Below are 18,536 nucleotides of genomic sequence, written 5' to 3'. Positions count from 1 at the left end.
CACAAGTGTCATCCAGCCGGCATGAGGAGTTTTGCAATGCCCATAGCCCCTATCGATGTATCTCTATGCAAAAGCTAGGGGTTCGTGTCAGTGTTGTCCTTCGCCTGGTGCGGCTTTCCGGATGTTGATGATCAATCAAAGGGGGTGTAACTGTTTTCTCATTGCCTCATTTGCTTTTGCAATATTCGGTGATGACATGCAAGCCACACGTACATTGTTCTGTCCTGTAGGTGCGTTATCCCTGCAGGGCTCGACGACACGGCGCTTTGAGCATAAAACGTGCCTCAGCGGCAAGTGGCATGCCCCCTCACCCTTATTTGTTTCAACGTTCGGTGTATTTCGCTGCTAGGGGTGTCCACTTTCATTAATGCTGGGCCGGAATGCTGGGCCTACGTGCGACTGTTGGCGTAAGCGGTTCGAGATCATTTCAAGGTCATGTACGGCCGGCAAAGCATCTATTTGGCGCTGTGGTCACTAAGAAAGGGGTTGCCGAAGTTGTTTATGATGCGGACAGCTTGAGAAGCGAGAAGCTTTTGGTCTGTTCCCGCTGAATACGATCATTTAGGCTCTGACGTTTTCTGCAAGATTGCTATCGGTAAGTCGCTTACTTAGTTCAGCTCCACGTCTTTGTTTGTGTATACCATTCCAAAATATTTCTGTCGTATCATATTTTCCGCTTAGTTTGTCAGTCAGATGCCGGAATGTCAAAAGGGCGAAACTTGTTTAGTGCGTTCAGCCTCCTTTTTTTGAGTGCGGTTCGCCTATGATTCCCCGAATTAACCATGGAGGTATTTACTGTTGTTACGTGCACGCTTCGCAAGCGAACACACGTGAACGCACCTGCAAGATGCGTCTTCTGAGGATGCAACATTAACCCTGGCACAGTAAAGGTATATACCAGGTAAACTACTGCGAAGTGTCTGTCTGTTCGTCGAAGGAAAATGGCAGCGTATGGCAGCTGCCGTACGATCGTAATATTACGCAACACGACCTTATCGTATATTTGTTAGACGGATTTTCTTGGATGTACCGTTTTTGGATCGTCATCTACTGTCTCCGGAGGTCATCAAGGCTTACTCAACGGGGGAACCAGTCGTACGCGGAAGCTTGTCTGAATTCCACAGATGCATCGTCTCTTGCAGTTCAATGGCCCCACTCACAGTGGCGGACCTGGTGTGCCGACGTGTTTTACCATTGCTAGTCCCACCATCAGTTTGCGCATTTAATGGTAGAAGCGAAGGCAAGTGGGACCAGTAAATCTTGGTACGATGAACTTAGAACAACTTGGAAGTTACGAAACGCTTCAAATGTTCTTCGACACTGCACGACACGCATACACACAGAGAGAGAGAAAAGAATACGCCTGTGTAGAGTGCCCATTGGGCCACTGTCAGTGTTCTGAAGAACTGTGAACAATTACGAGGTTGCCATTGTAAGGTTGATATTCGAAGTCGAACGGTTTTGTTCGCGTTTAAGTTTCCAATTGAAACTCAAACGATGACGCGTTGGGTTTTCTGCGATGTGGCGCCCAGGGCTGTCTGTAGTCATAGAGAAGTAACCCATAAAAGATATACACAAAGGGGTGACCTCGACGTGCGTTTGGATTGACGCGGCAAAGCCACGGCTTCCGTATATGACAAGATGTTTCCCTTCGATACGCATGTAGAATGCCGCCTGCAGTGCGTTGCACAAAGAAGTGCCTTTTGTACTTTCCTTTTTTTTATTCGTTGACGTACGTAAATTTACGTATTTCTGATTGTTTATGTGGCTGACACTTGAGATACTTGAGAAATTTCATGTAACATTTTGGCTTTACTGTTTTATGTAGGTTTAAATTAAACGAAATTAGTATTGAATCTAATTATTAATTAAATTAATAAAGAAACAGTTGGTTAAAAAATCCATCAAAGTAAACTCTACTCCTGAAACCTCAAGGACTTCTCAGCGGAGCGAGCCTTCGTACATTTTTTTTTCTATCGCTCGAGCTTTTTTCTTTTTTAATTCCGTGTTAGCGCCGCGAAACAGCTGTGGCTATGAGTGGCGTACAGACGTGGACAGATGGAGAGATGACAGCGGGAAGGAGTGGGGCGACAGAGGGGTTAGTATGCGTCCTGGGCCGACTTCAGGGGGAACCGTGCCGACGTTCGTCTGGAAGGTCTGCCGGACACCAGGGAAAACCTGAGACAGCACTGCCGGGATTCGAACCCGTGTCACCGCCTAGTCTCGGCATGGAAGGCGATCATCCTAACCACTGCAAAATGCGAGCTGGTGCCTGAAGTTGTCAGCAGGCTAATTTACTTCCTCGCGTAGCTTTCACCAAGTTTGTTAAAAAAAGTTAAGCGTGTGCTCCGATAAACAGAGACTCGAAGCCAGCCTGAAAGCCCAAAATGTTTCAGTCGTGCCGTTCGTGACGGACGAATGAATTTTTAGTTCTGCCAGACGAGGGGGCGTCACACACTAAAAGCGAGCGCTTTATTCTTTTGGCCGTATCAACGCCAGACAGGTTGTCCTGTTGTTTCCTGCACCAATTCAGAAAGCATGCCGTCAGTAATGGACGGGGAAAGTTGCTCGGCACAACGCCTTGTGATGTAACTTACTTCCGCCTCCGTTAGCGAATAGCTTACGTAATAAGCGGAGCCATTTTCATGCCGGCTTTTTTTGGCCTGGGAGCGCAGCCGAGGAGGAAGTGATCGGTACACCGATTCCGGTGTACTGTCCCAAGTAGCGGTCTAAGGCTCATTTGAATGTCCCTCACGCCTGGTAAAAGTAGGCCGCACAGAGGTCTCCGGGAGAAAACGGAAACACGACTGTCAGAAATGAGTTCATCTTTGGTTTCCGGAGCGCGTTTTCCTTCGCTTCGGAAGTTCAGCGAGTCCGGGGAGAAATGGGTAGAATATTACGTAACGCGGTATTTATTGGCCGTTCCCGAAGTCTGGCCTCGGAGGATTATTCATTCACGGAAAGCACAGTTGCCAGACGATGCTTTCTTCAAGTTTCAGTCGATAGTATGCGCCTTATTTTGCAGATGCGCGAAAAGATGTCTGTCTGTGGTGAAGCCGGGCACTCAGTTTCTGTGTCATTCGCTGTGTTTTCGCTGTGGAGCTGTGTTTTCGGTTTTTGTGCCATTTCGTCGATCAAGAGGTACTGTTTGTACTAGCCATATTACTGTCGGCGGAAACAAGCGTTTAGCAGCGATGAATGTCGTTTTATGACATTTGATCATCCTGGCGGGCCAGTGCAACAACTTGCTCGTAATGAGTACTGTATTTTTTTTTCTTCTGAAAACGAGGGCCGCGCATTGGTGCTTTAATGAGGGGGACAAATATGAAAGTGCTTGCACATAACACACGTACCCAAAGACACAATCCCGATTACTCGACAAATTACCCTGCGTATTGGGACGTAGCGTGGCACTACAAAAGGAAATAAGTTGAGAGAGTTCATTACAAGATCAGTAAGGGGAGACCAAGAGTACAACAACATTGCGGAGTAATGCGGTGAAGTAGTTCGCGTACGATGTACACAATAAAGTAATGGCCAGTATTAAAGTAAAGATATCAGAGTTATAGCAGAGTGGAAACATTGCACGAAAGCGACAAAGTGAAGGAAGCTGTCAAATCAAAGATGAGCAACGTGATGTCAGCCACTTCAAAGGAATCAGGCAATTGGCTTGTTATATTTTCGGAACCGTGAACGCGTACTAATCTAAAATTCGCTGTTTAATGAATTCCGCCACATTGCATCTAAATTTGCATTGTGATCAATTTTGGAGCGATGACGGAAGACCAATATATCTGATAACCGCTTACAGGAAGGAAGTCTATACGACATGAATGACAAAGGGGGATGCGTTCTACTTTTAAAGGGGGATGCCGACATACATAGGGAGGAGGCACAAGCAAGCCACGTCAAATATCGGAATTGTGTAAACATTTGTGAAGCAAAGGCGAGTACAGCAGTGAGCTGACACGAGCGTTATTGACGGATATACTTAATGTTATAACTGTAGTTATTATTAATGGAGTATTAATTTGGAGATCTGCTATGTGAGAAGCACGAGGTTCCATATAGCTGGAATGAAATTTTGATGACCTGTGGAATGGAACACATCCAGAAAAAAGAGTGTACTTTTAGTCCTTTGGGGGACTAAATGCATTGCCACAAAAATTTCTCCCTTTAGGGATTAAATGCACGGGATGAAATGAATGTCGCACAGTTGGGACTGCATTTCATGCTCTGTTCAAAAGTCCCAGGCACATAATTCGTGTGCATGAATGAAAAATACTTGGAATTAAACCGTCAACCATGATATGTCGAGTGAATGGCGGCATGCATGGGGCACAGTTTGCCAAGAAAGAACCGCTAACTATCTTCTTACTCTGTGTGGGTGGAAAATTGCAAAGCTAGTTAAGTTATATTGCCTTATTCCATCGAATTGACGAAGAACGCATATTTACGTAGGCTGTTGGATTCAGGAGACGAAGTTCAGTGATTATTTGCTGTCCTGGGGAGTAAATTTCAGGGTCAAGGGATTAAAATGTAAGGGAGTAATTGCAATCTAGGCGACTAGAAGCTGCAATTACTCCCCATTTTACTCCTTTTTTTCTTAGAGTGTGACTCCATGCACCTCTTCATAAACGATTTAGCTTAATGACATAATGTGACGTTGTTCTTCATTGCTGTTGCATGGACATACATTCCGGAAGTGAAGGCTGTGACCAGTAGTAGAAGACAGTCCGGTTGCTAAACCAAAACTGCTGTCTCATGATACGGTACGGTGCTTAACATCGACATACAAACTATATCGCGCAGTCTTTATTACATCTGAGCAAATTCGAAAACAGTCTTCGGACGCCTATATTGCGGCCTCGAATCCCTTTCACGTCTTCAAAGGTGCGCTGATAACCCTTAGGTCACTCTGAAACAGAAATAGAACGCGCATAGGCGGTTCGTTTTTGTTCTAATCTCGAAAAATGGCAGGCTTTGCTGGGGCAAATTTTGCATACGGCATGTTTACGCCTCACCAATCAGGATCGGCTTTAATCCCGTAAGCACAAATAAAGAGAAGGTTTCCAGGAATAGAGTATATTATATTTTAAGGCAGTTTTATCCTGAGGACCAGAGATATTAAGGAAAGGCTCAAGTACGACCCAAAATTCGAGGAAATGCTTCGATTAATATGGTTATTTTGGTACAAATGAGTGTATACGCTACGATGCTCAAGGCAACTAAGAGCCCACCTTTCCTTTCAAACGGTCCATTTTAGAAGTTCTGGAGTGACCGTGTCACGTGGTTTACATTGTAATGGTGGTTAATCACCAAGAGCGCCATGCTGCTGGATGACACACCGGCTTCGAAACGCGATTTTGTGTTGTTTGTATACGTAACACAGTGATCACGTCACGCGCCATTGGTTATGTAGGGTTCCGCGTTTTCGGTTTTAATCGAAAAACACCGAAAAACATACGCCGGGTAAATTTTCCCTCATTCGGTTTTATTCGAAAAACATCGAATACAGAGGGGCATTCCAAGGCATGACAGAGATAAATTGCTGCACATGCCCAGCAAGTTGTTGATGCACATCAGAAAACAATACATAAATACGATGGTCATGAAAAATGTCCGTTTACGTTTTCGTGATCCGTAAAACGCCACCGCAGCTAACAACGCCATGTTCAATGCGCGTCGTGCGGAAATTACATTGTGATTTCTATTCGCCGATAACTGTCGGGTAAACCATGTACACGCCAGGAAAAACATCGAAAAACGCAGATTTCGTGAAAATCAATAAACACCGAAAAACATACGCCGAATCCGCCCAAAAATAAATACCGAAAACGCGGAACCCTAGTTATGTGCTACTGTGAGGTATGGGCCACGATTTTGGGTACTGTGAGGTATGGGCCACGATCCATTTTAGTTCCGGGGAAGGAAGGGCTTCTTCCTTTCCCGTATTTTTATAACGTCTGGTTACCCTCGCTATAGGTTCTGGCAAACTTCACTGATTTATCTCTTTGTAACACACCTACCCGATTTGCGGTAGATTACTTGCTGGACAAGCGCCATCAAATATCACTTTGGATATAGTACAAAAGTACCTAATAAAAACGCTTCATATAGCATAGTTGTCCCCGTAACATTCCCCATCACAACTCGAAGCAAAATATGAGAAGTTTGCCAGTCCGCTCTGACTTTCAAGGTCTAACGAGGCGTTATCTCGCATATCGACCGCTTGTCGTGCACGAACGGTCGAGCAGCGTACGAAATTCCCCATTTTTAATATAGTTGCTCATAAAAGCACAAGTCACGTTTAACTGCGCGATGAAGTGAGATCCAAAACGGCCGCGGTCACTGAACCTGTCTGGGCTGTTGGTCTGACCCTCTTGACTTCTGCCTTTCACCGTGGCACGTTTGGTGACCCGCGCGTCGTCAACTCTTCCAACAACAGTAGAAGTTGCGCCGCGTAATTCCCGGCGCATTCACACATTGCACATTCACCCCGTTTGCTTCGGGGCTACACGTAAATTGTACATCATAATAGCGCAAACCTTGCGGAGTTGCTTCATTGGGAACACTGGATTTGTATCACGTTTAAAAATCGAAATCTGACGAAGCGCGATCCCCGCGGGCACATGTTTCTGTCCTAGTCGACGGGATTCCGTTGTCAATGCGGTGATGTCTTGTAAAGGTGTTTCACACAAGACTCTCGTTTGTTTCTTTGGCACATGCACTTGGAGTGATGAGCCCTGAGAAGCAAGCTCTGCTCGTACGTACGACGTCGCCCTGTACTTGTGTGCAAGTCAGGGCATCCACCGTTTGCAAAGTGGGTACTTTTCTCACGGTTATTTCTGAATGTGTGGGTTGTCAAGTATTATAGCTTAGTAGTCAAGCCTTGTCAAGTAGTACTTAGCTTCTTTCGTGATACCAGTGGTTGAGTCGAGGGGCATATAGGGGAAGCTTTATCGAGGTATGCGTGCAGCTTCGTTTGCTTGTGCTCGATAAATACGTATATGGAATTGCTTATGCGAAACAAGGAAAGGAGCAGTCAAGCGAGATGCTGTAACATTGAAGTCTGCCGTACTTCCTCGAGTGCGAAGGACTGGCAAAACAATTGAGCTGGGTCAATCAGGAAGTGTCCAGAATTTATGTTCTGCCCACTTATTGCTCCTTCCTCTTGAAGCGAGGTATTGATTTCGACGTCCGCTGCGTTCGAATATGCCTGCTATTGGGAACACTGTGCAATCGATAGAGATCAGCGACAAGGTGAATTCAACCCGTTGATGACAGACATGGGACATGAACACGACGAACTTTGGGACATGAACACGACGTTAGCCCCGAGTTGAGCTTCCCAGCGCGGAATCTTGATGAAAGATCGAGATACCTTGAGGAAAGTGTTAGCGCCGCGAAGCAACTGTGGCTATGAGCGGCGTACAGACGTGGACAGATGGAGAGAGGACAGCAGGAAGGAGTGGGGAAAAGAGAATAATACTTTATTGAATAAGGTGCCTGCAAACAGCAGCGCCTATGCAGCAGTGCACCAAGTCACACCTACAGCAAGTCACAGCTTGAGGTAACAGAGGACCTCCTGTCTAAAATGGCTATAAGATGAGTGAAATAGGTCAACATGACCTGACACGCAATTAAAAGACGTCTGGATACGTCGCGTGGGCGACTGACGAGCTGCAGTATCATCCACATAAAACAGGGACATATTTCGGACGGTGCGAGTCGGGGCGTGAAAATTCAGCAAGCTGATTACAGATGTCGTATCTAAAATGTTATGAACACATTTATACAAAAATGTGTAATCGCGGCTAATTCTGCGATCAGTCAAAAACGATGGAGACAGAGAGAATAAACTTTCAGAAGGAAATTTCCATGAAGCAATCTTCACATATCGCCTAACAACGGCATCTAAACGCGCGACATTGGTCCTACCAATACAGTTCCATGCGACTGATCCAAACTCAATCACTGGCAGTAATAGAGTTCTAAAAAGCACATGTAAACAAATAGAGTCGTTCAAGTCCTTAGTGGTCCTAGGGATCAGGCCAAGGACTCCATAAGCCTTGTTCACAACATAGTCCATGTGCTTATTAAATACGAGGCGTCGATCAACAAAGACACCAAGATCTCTCACAGCTGACTGCCTACATAATTCAGTATCATACAATGTATAGGTAAAAACTACAGGATTCACCTTATTGGTAAGTGTCATCATTTTAGTTTTGTTGGAGTTCAATACTAGGCCATTCAAAATGCACCACTCAGCAATTGCATCGACATCAGATTGGAGAGATAAACAATCAGACATGGTAGAAATAGCAAGGAATAATTTCAAATCGTCAGCGAACTTAAGAAGATTACCACATTTGATGACGCCATCAATATCGTTAATAAAAATGATAAACAACAATGGCCCCAGAATTGAGCCTTGGGGCACGCCTGAGACCGCCACATATTTGTCAGAGAAAGCGCTGTCAACCTTCACTGTGTTGCACTTCCCGTCTAAATAGCTTGAAAACCATTGAATAAAATCACAACTGAGGCCATAGCGCTCAAGTTTACGCAGGAGGAGGGAATGGTTGACTAAGTCCAATGCCTTAGAGCAGTCAAAGTACACACTGTCAACTTGACCCTTCTTGTGCAAATGAGGGGCCATATAATCAGGAAAGGCTACCAAATTGGTCTCCACTGATCGCTGGGGCAAAAAAACGTGCTGAGAATGATATATAAATCTGCTAAGATGTGACAATAGATATTTGTGCAACACTTTTTCTAGCACTTTTGAAAATGACGGTAGCAAGGATATAGGCCTGTAATTAGAAACAACACCTGCCCTTCCACCCTTAAAGACTAGGACAGAGGGATTAGTAGAGAGAGTAGTTAGACAGAGGGAAGAGGGGTTAGTATGCGTCCTGGGCCGACTTCAGGGGGAACCGTGCCGACATTCGTCTGGAAAGTCTTCGGAAAACCCAGGGAGAACCTCAGACAGCACAGCCGGTGACAGGATTCGAACCCGTGTCACCTCCCAGTCTCGGCGTGGAAAGCGGCCACCCTAACCACTATGCCACGAGAGCTGGTGAGGCTAGTTCTATTGAAAGTCGATCGCCGTATAGCTGGAGGTGTTCGACTCCGCTAAAAAGGTGCCCCCTGTGAGACAAGACAATTCCCCTTCCTTATTTCAACCATCGATTGATGAAAGATTTTTTTCCAGGAACATTCATTAACCGTTCATAAATCGAGGGATGACTATATGTTGAAGGTTGGAGTCATCAATAAATGAGGACAAGACCTTTAGGGTAAGGGATGTTTTCGCGAAATAATTTCGTGGCCTGTCCCGACTGACTGAGCGCTTCTCAGATCTGGCCATTTTTAAGCGACTTTGAATTCAATTTTTGAAACACGATTTATACACTGTTCCTCATCGTTTTTTGTTTGTATTTTTGTTCCTTATTGTATTTTTTTGTTGGTACCGAGTGGAACTTGAAATTCAAATTAGGAGTGGTAGGATTTGCCGATATAGCGCCGTACATTCCGCTTACCCGGTGTTGCTTCCTCTCTCCCAGGCACACTCGGTACCACCCATCATTTCCAGCCATATAGGAAAGCACGTGTACAATTCACGCACGTGTTATTGCATACCGCCCGTCGATTTGGCTACCTCTTCGTATAAGCAAAAGCCAAGGCCGTACCCACGACGTAGCTTGCAATTTGGCATCTGTTCACGGACTCCTAGATGCTCTTCGTACGCATAACATGCGTGAAACAGCGTCTGTGCATGGTTTCACTGGCTTTTAAACTTATATGTAGATTTCACTTGTAAACCTTCTAAGGTGGCGTAAACGCAAACAGGGAAGAAGGCCTAATGACAAAGTAAACGGTTACACCCATCAGCCCAGATGAGCAGTGACAGTGTCTCACGTATCCTGAGAAGTTGGAGTAACTCTGTTACATTGAGAGCCAGAGACTGAAACCGCAGCAAATATCGGTTCGGTTACGGTTCACATCAAGAACTCTGCAAAGGGTTCGGTTACGGGCTTTCTCCACTTTATCAGTTACGGTTACCGGTAACCAAAATTAGGAAACCGATTTATTTTCGGTTCCTGCTGGCGAGCATGTGTCCGCGGCCTATACACGACCACGTGACGTAGGCAGGGCTCTGAAGTGCACGTCGTGAAGAAAGAATGAATTTTGCAGGTTATTTTAGCAGTAACACACAGCAGCGGTTTGCTGCTACTATGCACTTCTAGGGCACAGAGGGACTGACTTAGGGAGGCGGATCGAGTGAATTTGGAGCAAGCTACACTGAAGAAGAGATGACCCCTTCTTCAAGCGAACCCTAGCTCCCAGAATGTAACAAGCCACAAAGGCCGCCGTAAGGTTCCGTCTCCGTGATATCATGCTAATAAATTCAGGGATTTGCCCAGGTATTTCTCCTCTGCGAAGTGGGACGATCCCTCTCACCAGGCCTCTCATCAGGCCTCTCATCATTATCTCAGGTGGCATCAGGCATCCCAGGTGGGACACCTGGGATGCTATGTTCGATGATTGTCGCGATAACTCGATGCGTCGAGAAAAGTAAGCGGAAAACGCATGTTGGGCCGCGGGAAGCACCGCGGTCCCCGCTGTCCAATGGTCGCGTTCCGCTTGCTTGACGCATCAAGTTATGTCGACAGTCGGCGAGCATAGCCTCTCAGGCCTCTCATCATTAAAAATTAAGCAAGCGTGATCATGCTGACAGAATGTGTCTAGCTTATCATACAGCGTGGTAGGTTTCACAGATTGCCCCCCCCCCCCCCCCCCAATCTGTGAAACCTAAACTGACTGAGGTGACCGCCTTCTGGAAGCTACTGCAAAAAACCAAAACCTGAGGCGGCACTGTGGCGGCATCTTCGACGCACGAGGCTCCTTCACCACCTCACATTGGGGGTGAAGGAAAGACGCGTCTCCAAAGATGCGCAATGAACAAAATAAAGAAAAAAAAGGTGTTCCTTCACGATTTTTTTGCGGACGATCTACCGAACGGAGTTTTGTTCTGAACGGCCACGATATCAGGTGACCGAAAGGAACAGATGTTCTCATTGGGACAACTTCGTAGCTTTTATAATTCAAAAGTTAAGTAACGATTTTTAGGTAATTAGTCATTTGACGGTCGAGCAACATATGGTCAAGAACCTCCGCCGGCCCAGAGATGATAGAAGTGAATATGAAACATTTGTATCGCCTAAAAAAAGACACCCTGTATATGTGTGTGTGTAATTTGTATATAAATGCTTCTGGCTGTTATGCGTGTTCTCACAGTTTCAGAGTGCTTGGTCTCCTTTAAGTGACACACTATTCATGCAAAGTGGTAATACTCTGCGCGGCGTCTTCAACCGGGGATGACACCGGAGCATCTCGGGCCTGATATATCAGATCATAACAGGCCAGCGTTTGTGTGGAACTTGCATGTTAGCACCACTACGAGGTGGTGCTTCTATAGTGTTTACTACATACCCCAACGGTCATCAGGAGCCAGATAATTTCGTAACAGTTGCTTACACATACGAATCGTTTGCCAAGGTTTTAGCAGCATGCTTTTTATTTTCAGTGAATCATTCTTGTTGCAACAACACATCATAATATACCTTGCGTTCCGGTGTGAGCCTTGCTGACAAAGAAACACACACACACACACATCCGTTCGTACGCTAGTGCGTCCTTGTGACTCTTGAGGAATATCTGTGGGCAACCGTGACTCTCCCGGTGGTCGCCACCTTCATGCGTGCTTGTTGCTATGGTGACTTTGAGTCTGTGCTATTGTTTTTCCTAGGAGAGGGGTGGGATGTCATTTTCCTCAAGGTGACGGCTCTGAGAAAGCTTCCATTGAAAATGTTCCTCTGTCGCCAATTAGACTATTTTGATTTTTTTTTTTTAGGAGTCATCGGCGTTCCCATGCCATTCTTTTCGTGAATGACGGGAGGATCGACACGGGGAAAAAGATCATAATGCTTCTGTGTGGGTGTTGCACATAACATCTATAGTCACTAACTAAGCTTATTTAGTGACTCTAAGAACATCTGCTCTTCTCGCATATTGGTCCACAGAGATCAGGATGTCCAATTTTATCCTAATGTGCTTATCTCCAGCAGTCACGGGATTCAAATAGTTGTTTTTGTTATGGCTTTTCGAAACACCGCCTAAATGAGATAGCGATATTCTCAGTGACTGTAGGCCTTGGCGCTGTGATTTTACCAAACTACTGCGGCGTGGCTGCTGAGTGGAAACAACGTTTGCTTATTTATGCTGAGGACTGAGAGGTGCTGAGGTCGAATCCCACCGCCGACTAATGTCTCAGGTATTCCCTGGGTTTTCTGACAGACTTTTGACTCGGCGCAGTTCCTCCTGAAGTTGGCCCAGGACACACACTAACCCCTTCTCCCCACGGATGTACGCCGCAGCTGCTTGACGGGAGGACTTCGATATTCCCAGTCGCGAAATCCCCGATCTCGAAATTCACGTTCTCGAAACAAGGAAAATCAAGGGGAACGCTCGATTGCTTCGTAAGATGATATGCCGAATTTAAGAGCATAACATCACTATCTAACCACTCAAATCCACGGGCTTTTGATGTCTGTTCAAGTCGTATTAGCGAACGAAAGCCACATTTTAGCAGCCGTTAGATTTAGCAGGGCGGACACGACGAAGCGCAGCATGTTGGTTAGTTTATTATTAGGTTAGGTCCAAGTTTAGGTCAAGGTTAGGTCCAAGTTAGTCCAAGTTCGGTGTTTGCATTTTTATGTCCAGGTTAGTCTCAGTTCGCCGTTGGCAGTTTCCCGCGCGCGACTGTGCATTTTATAGTCGGATAACATTTATTTACGGTAGTTTCTTTTGCAACGGGGATTTCGATCACTTGATTTCGAGGTGCACCCCTGCTTGACGGTGCTAACGCGGAAACTAAAAGAAGGAAGAAAAATAAAGGGAATCGGCAGGGCTAATACGTATCTGCAAATGACCTCGGCCGAAGAAAAACGCCACTGCAGCATCGATTATTGTGCTTCTGGATAGATGCGCCAAACGATATGCCATATGCTGGCAATGACCTACAGAGGAAAGAGGCCCAGTCACCCGTTTGATCTGCAATCAGATAGAGATGATCGCTTTGGATACCACTTTGACGGGCTATTTGATGCTCACCAGGTTACACTCGTTATGTATCTGGTAATCTGCGCGGCACTGAAAATATATCGAGAGGACAGTTTTACTTGCGCCTATGAACTCCATTTTATATCTACATGGTACGACGTTATCGAGTCCGGTAAACTGGTAACGCACCCGAGCTCGTTGTAGTTGCCGGATACGTGTCGCCATTCGCATCTCCAGTAGTAATTCCGACGGCAGTTTTAGATGCTGTTGTGTCGAACGCCGACTTGGTGAACGTTTCCAAAGCAAAACGCAAAATACTGGTTCTGGTATCGAGCGTGTTCAAAAGTTACTGCAGTCGGGAGATTAGCTTGAGCAAAACGCAAAACGCACGTGACCGTTGTAGCGGACGACATCTATCTCATTCGTAGAGTGACATAGAGTTTCCTTTCTACATATAGTTTTACAGGCATGTACGCAATGGGGGATGAGATCTGTAAGCCTGAAAGCCGTGCAGGTGTCTTTTCCTCTCACTTGTAAAGCGTGATGACCACTTGAAGGCAGACGTGTACAGAAACGATATACTTAAACGTGAGCGGTACTTTCACTTATATTTTAACCTGTGAGGGGGAAAGTGATACATTGGGTACTTGTTAGTTCACAGCTGGCGTCCGCCGGAAATGCCATCGCCCATAAAGTGAAACGTAGCTGGTACTGCCTACTTTGTGCATGTGGAGTTCCCGCATCCGCCACGACCCTTGGCTAACTCCATGGCGCGCATTCATATTGTACTGCATACATACAGCATTCAGTGTTGATGTGCTTCGATCCCTGTTGATGTGGGTTCGATCCCTACAGCTGGCTAACCTTTTCAGTGACTTTCATCTTTCATTCAGTGTTAGTGCTGTAGTGTATTTGTAGAGCGTGCGTTCTTTACATAGCTTGCGATGGTTGGGCGCTGCTAGCAGACGGTGGCTTTGCAGTAAAACGCGTCCCGACACCCTGTGTAGCAGAATTAAACGACGAAATTGAAATCAAGTTTGTATCTACCTGTTGGGCAGTACCTCCACGAAAAAAAAATAAAATAAAATAATAAATAAATAAAATAAATAAATAAACAAAACAGGCTTCTAAAGCGAGCAGCTTTTGCGAGCAGCGAGCAGCATCAAAATCGGATGCCAAATTTGACAATGAAAATTTCTTTCAGCACTGTTACGCGGCTTTTACTAAGTTCTTCCCAAAACGCACAATTGACGTTGCTCGAGTTCACCTTGAGGGGGATAAGTGTCAGTTACCTTTTCATTGTTGCATTTTTTAGTCGCAAAAATCGCAACACGAAAATCGCAGCAGCGCGAAAGACTCCGTTCTTATCATTGCTGATGGACGAGTAGTACATGCATACCGCCAGTATATATGAATATGAGCAGTTGGACGCTCCAGATATACGTTTTGCTTCCTAAGGAAAACGCGCGAACAGATATTACAGATTTCATAGTTTTTTACCCACGCGAGAAAATTACTTTCGCTCAGAACCCTCTTAGTAATATTATTCACGTGGATGACTGTAAGAAATAACCTTTTTGATGGGCACATAAGGGACACATGCTTCAGTTATCCATTCGGTTAAAGTTATCGTGATGTAACCGACTGATCTGGGGCAGATTAACTTCTCCTGACGAAATACGATTCGGCGAAATGGCCGTTACCGATTCGACGAAACGGTTTTCAATTAAATGTCCTAAGACTGTTTCTGTAACCTTTTATTTGGCGCGATGACCACGTTAGAAGTTGAGCAGCAGTGGCTTCTAGGTCATCTGGGAAAATATCTGGAGGCTCGTGCGTCACGTGTGCATAAAATCACAAATTGCAAGGTGTTTTGTCACAGTATGCGTGGCAAGATGGTGCCCCGGGCTACTGTTGTCTGTGGGCGATTCGAGCAGGCTATACCCCACCCTCAACTCACACCGAGTCAGCTCATACCAGGACAACTCGTACCGCACTCAACTCATACCACGTTCAACTTTTACCAATCTGAACTCATTCCAATCCAACTCGCACCGGGAAAGGCCATGTCAGGATAAAATGTCACAGAATGTGAAGTATACCGAAGGAAATGTCCCACAAACACATCACCACTACACGTCGTTTTCCGAATGGGATTCCGAAATTCCGATGGGCAAAACAGCAGCAGCAAAACGTAAATCTTGTTGAACTTGTTGAACAGATATCTCGTTTTGAAGTTACACACGAATACATACGCCAGAAGAAGCAGTGATCCAATTGGTTGAAAAAATCGGAGTTCAGGATTTTGAAAAAAAAAAAAAAAAAATCACAAAAATAACGCCACAAAATGTGCTACTGGACCCCTTGCGAGTAGTATTGTGCCGATTAGTATTCGTTACGTTTGTATAGTCACGGAATACGGGTTGAGGCCATTGACACATTCGTGTGATTAATGTCTTGATATTCCACGCGACCAGGAAAATGCGGGATAGTTTCAAAATTTCCGATTTCCCACAATCGTTGCAGTGCGTTTTAACGATCTTTCAGTGTGCCTTAGTAAATGGTATTCGTGAGATTCGTACATTTCCTTCAGTATAAGTCACACTCTTTGTGACATTTTTTTCCTTATATGGCCGTTTCTGCGCGACTTTATTTGGAATGAGTTCAGACTGGTACAAGTTGAACGCGGTACAAGGTCAGTGTGGTATTCGGTTGGTATGAGTTGTCTGGTATCAGTTGTCCTGTATGAGCTGTCTTGGTATGAGCTGGGTGGTCGCCATTCAAGCCCGCAGCCTGTACTGCACCCCTGTACTCCATGGTGACGTCACTCCATGGTGACGTCACACTCGCTGCCCACGTTATACCTCTTACTACAGCGTTCCTAATCGTTTTTCAGGGTGAAAGGAATCTGGAAGGGCATACTTACTGTGGACTAACTTTTCCTGTAACTCGTCTATTCCATTAAGTTTTCGTTTCGCTCGGCATGATATACCCAACTCATAGTCAGTGAAATAAAATGTTCTTACATTTGCAACTGCATGCACAATATAACGCGGTGCCTTCGTCCAGGCCGATCACCGAGCATTTATCCAATTGTTTTCGTCCTTAAATAACATTTAAACGACAGGACCCGGCGCAAATAGCTGTAAATCCGTCGTATGAGTACGGAAGCAAGCAGTGCATTCCGTAATTTGAAGAAACGCGTCACTAAGCGCTCGAATTTACAAAGGGATGGCGGAAAAAAACAGCATGGGACGAAATGTATCTTCCACGTTTACACCGCGAGGGATGCTCCCAGCGGTTCTACAGGCTATGCATAATGTAGGCTGTCCGAGGTTAATTGTTTGACCGATACTTTCTTTCGTTTGTTGTTGTTGTTGTGGAGTGCCAGAAAATATGCGTGCCAGTTGGCATGTGTTCCTGCTTGTATTTATTACTCCCTAAGGTTGGATATTTATTTCTTCTGCCATTGGATACGTGTTTCTAACCCGCTGTCTCCATCTCGTGGGTGGAAAGGTCATAAAGAGTTTGATGAAGTCGTTTCCATCGACAGATCTTCAACCTGAATCTTTCGTGTTGCTTTTATGCAGAGATTGGGAGTAACGGATCACATCTCAGTAATTAGTAACGCTAATGTATTACATTTTGTGGAGGAGCAGTGAGTGATGTAATGACATTACTCGTTACTTGCCAGCAGTTCAGGCAAGGCAAGGAAAATGCGGTTTTCCCCAGCGACCTTTGTCACCAAGCTTGGGGGCAGAGTCCAAGTGGAACGTTTCAACTCCAACTCCTTCTACGCTGCAATTAATCTTATGTATGATTCTTCATTTAAATTATGCATACTGCTCTCGTCTCTCGACGAAATCATTCGTACGTAGTGATTTTGAAGATACTATAATTCCTATAGCCGGTAACGAAGTAAAAGACTCGCCCGATCGAAAAACACGACAGAAATTTCTGTCGTGACAACAGGAATTTTTGTCGTACGACAGGCACTTCTGTTGTCACTACAAAAAATTCGTAACTACAAAAAAAGTCCAGTGACGACAGGAGCGCCTGTCGTGTGACGTACACGTCTGTTGTAACAACAGACTGTTCTGTCGTTACAACAGGCGGTCTTGTTGTAACTACAAAACAGTCTGTAGTAACGACAGGAATGGATGCTGTACAACAAGCAGCTTTGTCATACGACAGACACATGCAGACAGTCTCGCTGTGACGACAGCTTTTTGTCGTACGATAAACAGCATGGCAAAGTGGCACCTAATAAAAAAAAAGGGGGGGGGAAGACACACGACGCGACAGCTGTTGTGTTGTTATTATTGCTGTTATTATATTATTATTGATGTTACAATTGTCGTTATTATTGGTAGGTTGGTCGTGTCATCGGTCTTTTTCAGTACGCGCCTCAAACGCTACATAGGACTGTGTTAGAGACTTCAGAAAAAATGTAATGCCATTACTTGAGGAAAGTAATGACATTAGTAATGCATGACTAAGCATGAAAAGTAATGAGTAATGTGATGTGTTCGCTTTAACTGATACCAAGGGAGTTATAGCGATTTGGTGGACCATGTTATTTGGTGCTTTCTATGTCCTCTGCTTGGCGAAGACTCGTATTCCGAGTTGTATAGTGCGGGACAGTCGAAAATAAAGATTGATTCTGGTCTGGCATTCCGATGTAGCAAGTAGTTCCTTCTCTGCCTCGCTCGAAGAAACTCTGTGAAAAAGGGGAGTAACGAGGGAGTAACTTCCCACTTTTACTCAATTTTCACTCCCCTCTCAGTGAGTTACTCCCCCTTGCTCTCTGCATTGGCCAAGTAAGTCCCTCGCTGCAAATAGTTACTTGGGTTTTCCGAAGACTTTCCAGACGAATGTCGGCACAGTTCCCCCTGAAGTCGGCACAGGACGCATACTAACCCCCCTGTCCCCCACTCCTTCCTGCTGTCCTCTTTCCATCTGTCTGTATCTGTACGCCGCTCATAGCTACAGTTGCTTCGCGGCGCTAACACGATATTAAAATATATATATATATATATATATATATATATATATATATATATATATATTACACGTGATATACGACACGTTATACGTGTCATGCTGACACCATGAAACGGGTTTATGCCAGTATTTCTGCAGCTGCTTTGGAATCCTCTATGAAATTTCTGACTTTGGAATGCGTATCTGCATATAACAAGTGGGATACTCGATGGGAATGGGAAAATGTATGAGTGAAAGAGGAAGGGAAGTGTTATGGTGGTGCAGCGGAGGAGGTGTGGCACCTTTTTGTCCGAAATTTGGGTAGTCTCCACAGAACTACTCACCAGAAAAAAACATGCGGGCTTCCCTCAGCAACCTTTATTGGGAAGCTCCCTCGAACGCGATAAACTCCGGAATAAGTA

General features: G+C 45.2%; 1 protein-coding gene across 3 annotated transcripts in view; it reads left to right on the top strand.

Annotated features, from left to right (window-relative positions):
* LOC135378081 (E3 ubiquitin-protein ligase AMFR-like) overlaps nucleotides 1–18,536 on the top strand; it is a 97,011-nt gene that overhangs the window by 30,793 nt on the left and 47,682 nt on the right. The gene's annotated exons all lie outside the window — the stretch shown is intronic.

Source organism: Ornithodoros turicata, chromosome 1 (genome assembly GCF_037126465.1).
Source record: "Ornithodoros turicata isolate Travis chromosome 1, ASM3712646v1, whole genome shotgun sequence".
NCBI lineage: Eukaryota > Metazoa > Arthropoda > Arachnida > Ixodida > Argasidae > Ornithodoros > Ornithodoros turicata.
The sequence above is the reverse complement of the archived record's forward strand: the minus strand, read 5'-3'. Positions and strand labels throughout refer to the sequence as shown.